At 37.8% G+C, this 13334-nt stretch overlaps 1 pseudogene; it reads right to left on the bottom strand.

The window, feature by feature from the left end:
- Positions 1–5257: 5257 nt before the first annotated feature.
- On the bottom strand, positions 5258–5979 carry LOC102392232 (annotated as a pseudogene).
- Positions 5980–13334: the final 7355 nt, after the last annotated feature.

Below are 13334 nucleotides of genomic sequence, written 5' to 3' on the forward strand. Positions count from 1 at the left end.
TCATCACAGCACTGTTTACAATAGCCAGGACATGGAAGCAACCTAGATGTCCATCAGCAGATGAAAGGATAAGAAGGCTGTGGTACATATACACAGTGGAATATTACTCAGGCATTAAAAAGAATACATTTGAATCAGTTCTAATGAGGTGGATGAAACTGGAGTCTATTATACAGAGTGACATAAGCCAGAAAGAAAAACACCAATACAGTATACTAACGCATATATATGGAATTTAGAAAGATGGTAATGATAACCCTGTATGTGACACAGCAAAAGATTCACAGATGTATAGAGCAGTCTTTTGGACTCTGTGGGAGAGGCAGAGGGTGGGATATGGCCAAAGGAGAATGGCCAACGGAGTCTGTGCCTCTGAGGACTACCCAAGTGCCTGAACCTGAGCGGCTTAGAACTGGGAGGTGCATGCAGCCCAGGGCTGGCCTCAGACAGTTCCCAGCGGAGCAACCTAGATCCTGAGTTGTGTGGGCAGGGAGGGTACACGTGCCGTGAGCGAGGGCAGGCCCAGTGTGGCTGACAAACTGCAAGCACACACCAGTGTTACTTGTTTGCAGCATCCCTCCCTCCCCACAGTGTGACTGAACAAGTGAACGCCGCCCCCCCCCAAAAAAAAAAAGTGACCACCTCCACCTCCCTTGTGTCAGGGTGGAAATCAGACACTGAAGAAACCAGCAAACAGAAGAAGCTAAAACAGAGGGAATCACCTTGGACGTGACAGGTGCAATAGATTAAAACCCTGTTGTTAGTGCCGACTACATAGGAAGGGGCCTATACATCTTGAGAATTATATGCTGGACCACGGAACTATCCGAAAATGAACTGACCCCACACTGCTCACAACAACAAAAGAGAAAGTCCTAGATATATTTTTACTATTTTTATGATCATTTTTTTTTAATTTAAAAAAAAATTTAAGTCCTCTATTACTCCTTTAATTTTCATTTTTATAACCTACTATTACTTTGCAAAAAAAGACCCTACTTTTTAAAGCAAACTTCATATACATATTTTAAAAATAATATTTGTGACTTTGATTTTTTCTTCTTCTTCTTTTCTTTAATATTGTATTTTTGAAAATCCAACCTCTATTCTAGATTTTTAATCTTTGCTTTTTGGTATTTGTTATCACTTTTGTACCTTTAAGAACCCAATCATCAGTACTCATTTTTACTTGGGAGCAAGATTACTGGCTTGACTACTCTCTCCTCCTTTGGACACTCCTTTTTCTCCATCAGGTCGCCTCTGTGTCCTCCCTCCCCCTTCTCTTCTCTACCCAACTCTGTGAATCTCTGTGTGTTCCAGACGGTGGAGAACACTTAGGGAACTTATTACTGGCTGGATCTGTCTCTATCCTTTTCATTCCCCCCTTTTATCCCCTGGCCACCTTTGTCTCCTTCCTCCCTCTTCTCTTCTGTATAACTCTGTGAACATCTCTGAGCGGTCCAGACTGTGAAGTGCACATAAGGAAGTGATTACTGGCTAGCTTGCTCTCCTCTTTTGATTCCACCTCATCTCATTTGGGTCGCCTCTATTTCCCTCCTCCCTCTTCTCTTCTCCATGTAACTCTGTGAATCTCTCTGGGTGTCCCTCACTGTGGAGAAACTTTTCATCTTTAACCCAGATGTTTTATCAATGGTGCTGTACAGAAGGAGAAGTTTTGAGACTACTGTAAAAATAAGACTGAAAACCGGAAGCAGGAGGCTTAAGTCCAAGTGCTGAGAACATCAAAGAACTCCTGACTCCAGGGAACATTAATTGACAGGAGCTCATCTAACGTCTCCATACCAACACTGAAACCAAGCACCACCCAAGGGCCAACAAGTTCCAGAGCAAGACATACCACGCAAATTCTCCAGCAAAACAGGAACACAGCCCTGAGCTTCAATATACAGGCTGCCCAAAGTTACTACAAAACCACTGACATCCCATAACTCATTACTGGAAACTTCATTGCACTCCAGAGAGATGAAATCCAGCTCCACCCACCAGAACACTGACACAAGCTTCCCTAACCAAGAAACCTTGACAAGCCACCTGTACAACCCCACCCACAGTGAGGAAACTCCACAATAAAGAGAACTCCACAAACTGCCAGAATACAGAAAGGCCACCCCAAACGCAGCAATATAAACAAGATGAAGAGACAGAGGAATACCTAGCAGGTAAAGGAACAGGATAAATGCCCAACAAACCAGACAAAAGAGGAAGAGATGGGGAATCTACTTGATAAATCATTCCAAATAATGATAGTGAAAATGATCCAAAATCTTGAAATCAAAATGGAATTACAGATAAATAGCCTGGAGACAAGGATTGAGAAGATGCAAGAAAGATTTAACAAGGACCTAGAAGAAATAAAAAAGAGGCAATCTATAATAAATAATGCAATATATGAGATCAAAAACACTCTGGAGGCAACAAATAGTAGAATAATGGAGGCAGAAGATAGGATTAGTGAAGTAGAAGATAGAATGGTAGAAATAAATGAATCAGAGAGGAAAAAGAAAAACGAATTAAAAGAAATGAGGACAATCTCAGAGACCTCCAGGACAATATTAAACGCTCCAACATTCGAATCATAGGAGTCCCAGAAGAAGAAGACAAAAAGAAAAACCAAGAGAAAATACTTGAGGAGATAATAGTTGAAAACTTCCCTAAAATGGGGAAGGAAATAATCACCCAAGAAAAGAAATCCAGAGAGTCCAAAACAGGATAAACCCAAGGCAAAACACCCCAAGACACATATTAATCCAGTTAACAAAGGTCAAACACAAAGAACAAATATTAAAAGCAGCAAGGGAAAAACAACAAATAACACACAAGGGGATTCCCATAAGGATAACAGCTGATCTTTCAGTAGAAAGTCTTCAGACCAGGAGGGAATGGCAAGACATACTTAAAGTGATGAAAGAAAATAAACTACAGCCAGATTACTGTACCCAGCAAGGATCTCATTCAAATATGAAGGAGAAATCAAAAGCTTTACAGACAAGTAAAAGCTGAGAGAATTCAGCACCACCAAGCCAGCTCTCCAACAAATGCTAAAGGAGATTCTCTAGACAGGAAACACAAAAAGGGTGTATAAACTCGAACCCAAAACAACAAACTAAATGGCAATGGGATCATACTTATCAATAATTACCTTAAATGTAAGTGGGTTGAATGCCCCAACCAAAAGACAAAGACTGGCTGAATCGATAAAAAAATAAGACCCCTATATATGTTGTCTTCAAAAGACCCACCTCCAAACAAGGGACACATACAGACTGAAAGTAAAGGGCTTGAAAAAGATATTCCATGCAAATAGAGACCAAAAGAAAGCAGGAGTAGCAATATTCATATAAGATAAAATAGACTTTAAAACAAAGGCTGTGAAAAGAGAAAAACAAGGACACTACATAATGATCAAAGAATCAATCCAAGAAGAAGATATAACAATTATATATGCACCCAACATAGGAGCACCACAATATGTAAGACAAATGCTAACAAGTATGAATGCAAAGGGGAAATTAACAATAATACAATAATAGTGGGAGATTTTAATACCCCACTCACACCTATGGATAGATCAACTAAACAGAAAATTAACAAGGAAACACAAACTTTAAATGATACAATAGATCAGTTAGACCTAATTGATATCTATAGGACATTTCACCCCCAAACAATAAATTTCATCTTTTTCTCAAGTGCACACAGAACCTTCTCCAGGATAGATCACATCCTGGGCCATAAATCTAGCCTTGGTAAATTAAAAAAAAAACTGAAATGATTCCAAGCATCTTTTCTGACCATAATGCAGTAAGATTAGATCTCAATTACAGGAGAAAAACTATTAAAAATTCCAACATATGGAGGCTGAACAACATGCTTCTGAATAACCAACAAATCACAGAAAAAATCAAAAAAGAAATCAAAATATGCATAGAAATGAATGCAAATGAAAACACAACATCCCAAAACCTGTGGGACACTGTAAAAGCAGTGTTAAGGGGAAAGTTCATAGCAATACAGGCATATCTCAAGAAACAAGAAAAAAGTCAAGTAAATAACCTAACTCTACAGCTAAAGCCACTAGAAAAGGAAAAAATGAAGACCCCAGGGTTAGTAGAAGGAAAGAAATCTTAAAAATTAGGGCAGAAATAAATGTAAAAGAAACAAAAAAGACCATAGCAAAAATCAACAAAGCCAAAAGCTGGTTCTTTGAAAGGATTAATAAAATTGACAGACCATTAGCCAGACTCATCAAGAAACAAAGGGTGAAAAATCAAATCAATAAAATTTGAAATGAAAATGGAGAGATCACAACAGACAACAAAGAAATACAAAGGATAGTAAGAGACTACTCTCAGCAATTATATGCCAATAAAATGGATAACTTGGAAGAAATGGACAAATTCTTAGAAAAGTACAACTTTCCAAAACTGAACCAGGAAGAAATAGAAAATCTTAACAGACCCATCACAAGCACGGAAATTGAAACTGTAATCAGAAATCTTCCAGCAAACAAAAGCCCGGGTCCAGACGGCTTCACAGCTGAATTCTACCAAAAATTTAGAGAAGACCTAACACCTATCCTACTCAAACTCTTCCAGAAAATTGCAGAGGAAGGTAAACTTCCAAACTCATTCTATGAGGCCACTATCACACTAATACTAAAACCTGACAAAGATGCCACAAAAAAAGAAAACTATAGGCCAGTATCATTGATGAACATAGATTCAAAAATCCTTAACAAAATTCTAGCAATCAGAATCCAACAACACATTAAAAAGATCGTACACCATGACCAAGTGGGCTTTATCCCAGGGATGCAAGGATTCTTCAATATCCTCAAATCAATCAATGTAATACACCACATTAACAAATTGAAAAATAAAAGACATATGATTATCTCAATAGATGCAGAGAAAGCCTTTGACAAAATTCAGCATCCATTTATGATAAAAACTCTCCAGAAAGCAGGAATACAAGGAACATACCTCAACATAATAAAAAGCTATATATGACAAACCCTCAGCAAACATTATCCTCAATGGTGAAAAATTGAAAGCATTTCCCCTAAAGTCAGGAACAAGACAAGGGTGCCCACTTTAACCACTACTATTCAACATAGTTCTGGAAGTTTTGGCCACAGCAATCAGAGCAAAAAAAGAAATAAAAGGAATCCAAATCCAAAGAAGAAGTAAAACTCTCACTGTTTGCAAATGACATGATTCTTTTTTTTGGGGGGAGGGGGTACCAAATTACTTTATTTGAAGGAATGGTACTAAAGAAAGAACTTAAGTAGATGTTTTGTTACAACTTATAGAAAAGATGAAGGTAACCCAAATATGCATGCACTGCCTTGGTGACCAGGGAAGTCACCCCTGTGGCTGTGGGAAACCAGCCTGAGGCTTAGCTCTCACTGTGTCCCAGGGTGTGCTTGTCAAAGAGGTACTCTGCCATGCCAGATCCAGGGGCCCCCATCTTGCGCAGGTTGGTTATGTGGTCACCCAATTCTTTGATGGCTTCCACCTGCTCATTCAGGTAATGAGTCTCAATGAAATCACACAGATGGGGATCATTTTTTTCAGTGGCCAGTTTGTGCAGTTCCAGTAGTGACTGATTCACACTTCTCTCCAAGCACAGCGCACATTCCATTGCAGTCAGCCCATTCTCCCAGTCATCACGGTCTGGTTTCTTGATATCCTGAAGGAAGATTTGGCCACCTCGCTAGTTCTGCAGCTTCATCAGTCTCTCAGCATGTTCCCTCTCCTCATGAGATTGGTGAAGAAAGTATTTCGCAAAGTTCTTCAAAGCCACATCATCACGGTCAAAATAGTACGACATGGACAGGTAGACATAGGAGGCATAGAGCTCTAGGTTGATCTGGCGGTTGATGGCGGCCTCCAAGTCCTGGTGGTAGTTCTGGCGCACCTGCGAGGGGGATGCGGTCGTCATGGTGGGTGGCTAAAAACGGGCGGTGGTGGTGGTGGCGGCGAGGGCCGAGTGGCGCTGGAGCGGTGGCGGGGATCTTGGGCCGGTCGGAGGGCGCTGTCAAGTGGTAATGAGTGCTGGCTCTGAGTGGCCGGCCAGGGTAGGGGGGGACGAGCAGCTGGGTTCCGTTCAAGCACTGTTGAAGCAGCAAACCGCAGCGACTCTCCGCTAAGACTGTAACATGATTCTCTACATAGAAAACCCTAAAGACTCCACCAGAAAGAAAACCCTAAAGACTCCACCAGAAAATTACTAGAGCTAATCAATGAATATAATAAGGTTGGAGGATATAAAATCAACACACAGAAATCCCTTGCATTCCTATACAATAATAATGAGAAAGTAGAAAGAGAAATTAAGGAAACAATTCCATTCAGCATTGCAATGAAAAGAATAAAATACTTAGGAATATATCTACCTAAAGAAACTAAAGACCTTTATATAGAAAACTATAAAACACTGGTGAAAGAAATCAAAGAGGACACTAATAGATGGAAAAATATACTGTGTTCATGGATTGGAAGAATCAATATAGTGAAAATGAGTATACTACCCAAAGCAATCTATAGATTCAAAGCAATCCCTATCAAGCTACCAACAGTATTCTTCACAGAGCTAGAACAAATAATTTCACAATTTGTATGGAAATACAAAAAACCTCGAAAAGCCAAAGCAATCTTGAGAAAGAAGAATGCAACTGGAGGAATCAACCTGCCTGACTTCAGGCTCTACTACAAAGCCACAGTCATCAAGACAGTATGGTACTGGCACAAAGACAGAAATATAGATCAATGGAACAAAATAGAAAGCCCAGAGATAAAGCCACACACCTATGGACACCTTATCTTTGACAAAGGAGGCAAGAATACACAATGGAGAAAAGACAATCTCTTTAACAAGTGGTACTGGGAAGACTGGTCAACCACTTGTAAAAGAATGAAACTAGAACACTTTCTAACAGCATACACAAAAATAAACTAAAAATGGACTAAAGATCTAAACGTAAGACCAGAAACTATAAAACTCCTAGAGGAGAACATAGACAAAACACTCTCCGACATAAATCACAGTAGGATCCTCTATGACCCACCTCCAAGAATATTGGAAATAAAAGCAAAAATAAACAAATGGGACCTAATTAAATTTAAAAGCTTCTGTACAACAAAAGAAACTATAAGCAAGGTGAAAAGACAGCCTTCAGAATGGAAGAAAATAATAGCAAATGAAGAAACTGACAAACAAGTAATCTCAAAAATATACAAGCAACTCCTACAGCTCAATTCCAGAAAAATAAATGGCCAATTAAAAAATGGGCCAAAGAACTAAATAGACATTTCTCCAAAGAAGACATACAGATGGCTAACAAACACATGAAAAGATGCTCAACATCACTCATTATCAGAGAAATGCAGAGAAATGCAGATCAAAACCATAGTGAGGTACCATTTCATGCCAGTCAGAATGGCTGCGATCCAAAAGTCTACAAGCAATAAATGCTGGAGAGGGTGTGGAGAAAAGGGAACCCTCTTACATTGTTGGTGGGAATGCAAACTAGTACAGCCACTATGGAGAACAGTGTGGAGATTCCTTAAAAAACTGGATATAGAACTGCCTTATGACCTAGCAATCCCACTGCTGGGCATACACACTGAGGAAACCAGACTTGAAAGAAACACTTGTACCCCAATGTTCATTGCAGCACTGTTGATAATAGCCAGGACATGGAAGCAACCTAGATGTCCATCAGCAGATGAATGGATAAGAAAGCTGTGGTACATATACACATGGAGTATTACTCAGCCATTAAAAAGAATGCATTTGAATCAGTTCTAATGAAGTGGATGAAACTGGAGCTGATTATACAGAGTGACATAAGCCAGAAAGAAAAACACCAATACAGTATACTAAAGCATATATATGGAATTTAGAAAGATTGTAATGATAACCCTGTATGTGAAACGGCAAAAAAGACACAGATGTATAGAACAGTCTTTTGGATTCTGTGGTAGAGGGAGAGGGTGGGATGATTTAGGAGAATAGCATTGAAACATGTATAATATCATGTAAGAAATGAGTCGCCAGTCCAGGTTCGATGCAGGATACAGGATGCTTGGGGCTGCTGCCCTGGGATGACCCAGAGGGATGGTATGGGAAGGGAGGTGGGAGGGGGGTTCAGGATTGGGAACACGTGTACACCCGTGGCAGATTCATGTTGATGTATGGCAAAACCAATACAATATTGTAAAGTAATTAGCCTCCAATTAAAATAAATTAATTAAAAAAAAAGTCACTTGGACAGCAAGGAGATCAAACCAGTCAATCCTAAAGGAAATCAACGCTGAGTATTCACTGGAAGGACTGATGCTGAAGTTGAAGCTCCAATACTTTGGCCACCTGACGTGAAGAGCCTACTCACTGGAAAAGACCCTGATGTTGGAAAGATCGAGGGCAAGAGAAGAGGGAAACAGACGATTATATGGTTGGACAGCATCACTGACTCAATGGACATGAATCTGAGCAAACTCCAGGAGATTGTGAAGGACAGGGAAGCCTGGAGTGCTGCAGTCCATGGGGTCGCAAATAGCTGGACTCGACTTAGTGACTGAACAACAACAGCAACAAAGGAAAGAAATTTATACATTTCTAAACCCCACTAACACCTACTACAGCACTATTCATAGACAACATATATAATTACTCTTTTAGCTATTATTCCTGAAATAAACCATCTCAAAGAGAATGGCATTAAAAAAAAAAAAAAAGAAAGAGACAAGTATAATCTTGATGGCAAAAACTAACAAGTAAAAGGCAATAAAATAAAATTACAGAACAATCTTACTAATGATCATAGAATTTTAAATTATACATTAAATATTTACACATTAAACCAATCAACTAAGAAAAAGGTAAATATATAATACTTATAGTAATTTTCTCAGCAAAAAAACCACATATTTGGATTAGAAATTTTTTAAAAATATGTTACCACAAAAATATTTTTATTTATATTTATTTATTTTAATTAGAGGCTAATTACTTTGCAATATTGTATTGTTTTTTCTAAATTTTATTATTATTATTATTTTTTACTTTACAATATTCTACTGGTTTTGCCATACATCAACATGTATCCACCACATGTGTACACGTATTCCCAATCCTGAACCGCCCCCCTCCCACCTCCCTCCTCATACCATCCCTCTGGGTCATCCCAGTGCACCAGCCCCAAACATCCTGTAACCTGCATCGAACTTGGACTGCTGATTCGTTTCTTATATGATATTATACATGATTCAATGCCATTCTCCCAAATCATCCCCCCTCCTTCTCCCACAGAGTCCAAAAGACTGTTCTATACATCTGTGTCTCTTTTCCTGTCTCACATACAGAGTTATCATTATCATCTTTCTAAATTCCATATATATGTGTTAGTATACTGTATTGGTGTATTAAAGGAGCTAAAATGAGGAAAATTAGCTTGATAAATTCAACTCACTAAAAAACAAAATATAAAAAACAAACACATACAAAAAAAATACATGAGATAACTTTGCTTAACATTTTAAGCATGAAATGTTAAGTATTGATACTTTCCTTGTTAGATGAGGAAGTCAAGGATACACAATTTTACTGTTTATTCAAAATTGTACTAATGTTTTCAGCTAGTTAACCAAACACAAGAAAAAAACAAAGGGAATAACATTGGAAACAACATATCCAGAAAATATTTGATTAGAGATTGTATGATATGCATGTTGAAAATCCAAAATAATCTACAAATACATTATAAAATTATTAAGAGATATTTTTAGAGTGGCCAAAATGCATTGAATCTCAATTGAAAAACAATACACATTTTACAAATGACATTTAAAATAGTATGAAAAATAATCACAAATTGAGATTAAATTTAAAAATATGTAAGAACTTTAAAAAAAATGATATATCTTATACTGTAAAATATGAAGTAGACCTAAATAAACATGATAATGTAGCATGCTTATGATTTGGAAGACTTGAGGATGCAAACATCATTCTCTACAAATCGATCTACAATTGTACTGTATTTCTACACTAAATCTAAACAAGAATAATTCTAAAGTTTGTTTCAAAAGGTAAAGATAAAGAATATCTTAAACACTCTGTAAGATTGAGAGTAACTTTTTAAGAGTTGCTCAACTGGATGCAAAGCCTATTAGTTAAGGGTAGTTGTGATTATAAAACATCTAGAAGCATACAGAAAGCCTAGAAATAGAACTATAGATATACTGACATTTACTTTATGAATATTCTGGCAGCACAGAGCAGTGTTAAAATGAGTGAATTTTTCAATAAGTATTTCTGGGGTAAATATATGCCAATAAGTCAAAATATAAAATTAGCTTATAGTCATGCCCCATCAAAATTTACTCTCACTTTGAAATAAATTTAAAAATCAAGGTAAAAAGAGAAAATAAAACCCAGAATTGAAAATGGAGTAGAATATAAAAATATAACACTGTATGAAATTTGTGATAATTTAGCACATAAAACACAAATATCTTTATTGTTTTGGAGGTAAGAAGTGGATCTTAAGTAAGACATTAGAAGCACTTCACTGTGTAAAGAAACAGTTTGATAAACATTGATTCATTAATTCATTAAACATAAGGAAATGTGTGCCCCTAAATACATCACCAACCTATTGAATAGACAAGCCACAATCTAGGAGAAAATATTCATGATACACATATCAGGGGACTTTTATTTAGAATGCATAATGAAATACATATTTCATAATAAAATATTAATAACCTAATAGAAAAATACATTAAAAAAACCCAGAATAGGCCCTTCACAAAGAAGTAAGACAAGCCAAATGACTAATAACTAAATTATAGGAATTCAACCACATTAGTAAAGTGGAATTGAATTCATCACCAAAATGAAGTACCCCTACTCACCCACCAACCTGAAAATATTACAATGTCTGCTATTACAGTATTATATGTTGGCTGCTGCTACTGTTGCTGCTGCTAAGTCGCTTCAGTCGTGTCTGACTCTGTGCGACCCCATAGACGGCAGCCCACCAGGCTTCCCCGTCCCTGGGATTCTCCAGGCAAGAACACTGGAGTGGGTTGCCATTTCCTTCTCCAATGCATGAAAGTGAAAAGTTAAAGTGAAGTTGCTCAGTTGTGTCCGACTCTTCGCAACCCCATGGACTGCAGCCTACCAGGCTCCTCCGTCCATGGGATTTTCTAGGCAAAAGTACTGGAGTGGGGTGCCATTGCCTTCTCCGATATGTTGGCAAGAAAGGACAATAATTAGAACCCACAAGCAATATAGTTGGAATTTAAACAAATCCATCTATTTTGGAAAATTGTTTGATGGCACCTAGCAAAAGATCAGAAACAAGCGCCCTTTGATCCAGAACATTCAGAGACAGGGCATACCTCACACAGTGAATGCTCATGTGCAATGCAGCACGTACTTGTGTAAGAATGTTCATGCAGCATTTCCTTTAAAGACAAAAATGGTGAAATAACCAGGAGTGAAATTGCTGCTCATATGGTAGTTCTATTTTTACCTTGTGTGTGTGTGTGTGTGTGTGTGCGCGTGCAAAACTCCATACTGTTTTCCATACAGTATGAAATTGGTTATACCAACTTACATTCTCACCCACAATGCACAAAGTTTCCCTTTACTCTAATTCTCTCCAACAATTGTTATTTGCAGACTTTATAGAGGAAAGGAGGAGGGGCAATTTAGGAGTATAAAGTATACAAAATACTCTGTATAAAATAGATAAGCTACAAGGATACCACTGTCTAGCGCCATTAAGTTATACCTATTATCCTTTGTGTGCTGTGCTGTGCTCAGTCACTTCAGTTGTATGCAACTCTTTGCGACCCCATGGACTCTAGCCCAGCAGGCTCCTCTGCCCATGGGATTGGGTTGCCGTGCCCTCCTCCAGGGGATATTCCCCACCCAGGAATCAAACCCATATTTCTGGCATTGCCTGCATTGCAGGCAGGTTCTTTACCCACTGAGCCACTAAGTTTTAATAGTGTATAATCTAAAAACATAATGAATCACTATGTTGTGCATCTAAAATTATTATAACACTATGAATAAACAATTCTTCAATAAAGAAGAGGAAATAGCCAAAACCCATTTGTAGTAGTAGTAGTATGAATAAACATATTATCATATCAATGTATTTACTTTGTGGAACATTCTTCAACACCAAAAATGGAACTACTGTTACAGTCAATCACTTAAATTCTTTTGAAACAAAATGCTGAGCCAAATAAGCCAGACATAAGGGAATATACTCTAAAATTTTAATAATACAAATTTCAAAAGTGATAAAGTTAAGTTTTAACTCTCATGACCTATTCTCTGTTTAGAAGAAAAATCTTTGAACTCCTCAATGGAGTTTGCTCCTAGAGGCATCAGAGAGGCACACTGACTAGAAAAATGCTTACAGAAATGCTGTAAAGAGCTGACAATGTCTTTAATTTCTTGAAGAAAGTAACATACAGGATGATTATACAAAATTACTTGTCTACCTATTTATCACATTTCATAATTTGAGAGTGAGAAAAAGAGAAAGGAAAGGAAGAGGAAAGAAAGAACGAAGACATGGAACAGAAATCATTTGCAAATTCTGAGGATTTTAGGATGTGGACAGCCTTTGGCTGTGCTGTGCTTACCGCTCAGTCTTATCTGACTCTTTATGACCCCATGGACTGTAGTCTACCAGGCTCCTCTGCCCGTGGGGATTTTCCAGGCAAGAATACTGCAGTGGGTTGTCATGCCCTCTTCTAGGGGATCTTCCCTACTCAGGGAAAGAACCCAGGTCTCCCATATTGCAGGTATATTCTTTACCATCTAAGCCACAAGGAAGCCCATGGACAGCATTAGACAATCATTATTTATTTTGCCTAAAATACTCTGAATGTGAGACATAAATATAATTTTATTTCTTTTTTCTTTTAAACTGAAGTTGATACTTTAAAATAACAGTACAGTTTAAAAATCACATTGTATTCATATAATTTTCTCAAGAGATTGTATCTCATTGTGTCTCAGTCACTAAAGAATCAATTTGCACTTCAGGAGACATGAGTTCCATTCCATTCCTGGAAGATCCCCTGGAGGAGGGCATGGCAACCCACTCCAGTATTCTTGCCTGGAGATTCCCCATGGGCAGAGAAGGGGTCGCAAAGGGGAGAACACTAATCAGCGGATAAGCACACATTTGAAGAAAAATGTAATAACCATCAACACACTGTAAAAAGCACATTTAAGAAAGTGCTTTCCTCTATCTCTTTTCTCACTCAAAATTACAT

This window comes from Bubalus bubalis, chromosome 10 (genome assembly GCF_019923935.1).
Source record: "Bubalus bubalis isolate 160015118507 breed Murrah chromosome 10, NDDB_SH_1, whole genome shotgun sequence".
Classification (NCBI taxonomy): domain Eukaryota; kingdom Metazoa; phylum Chordata; class Mammalia; order Artiodactyla; family Bovidae; genus Bubalus; species Bubalus bubalis.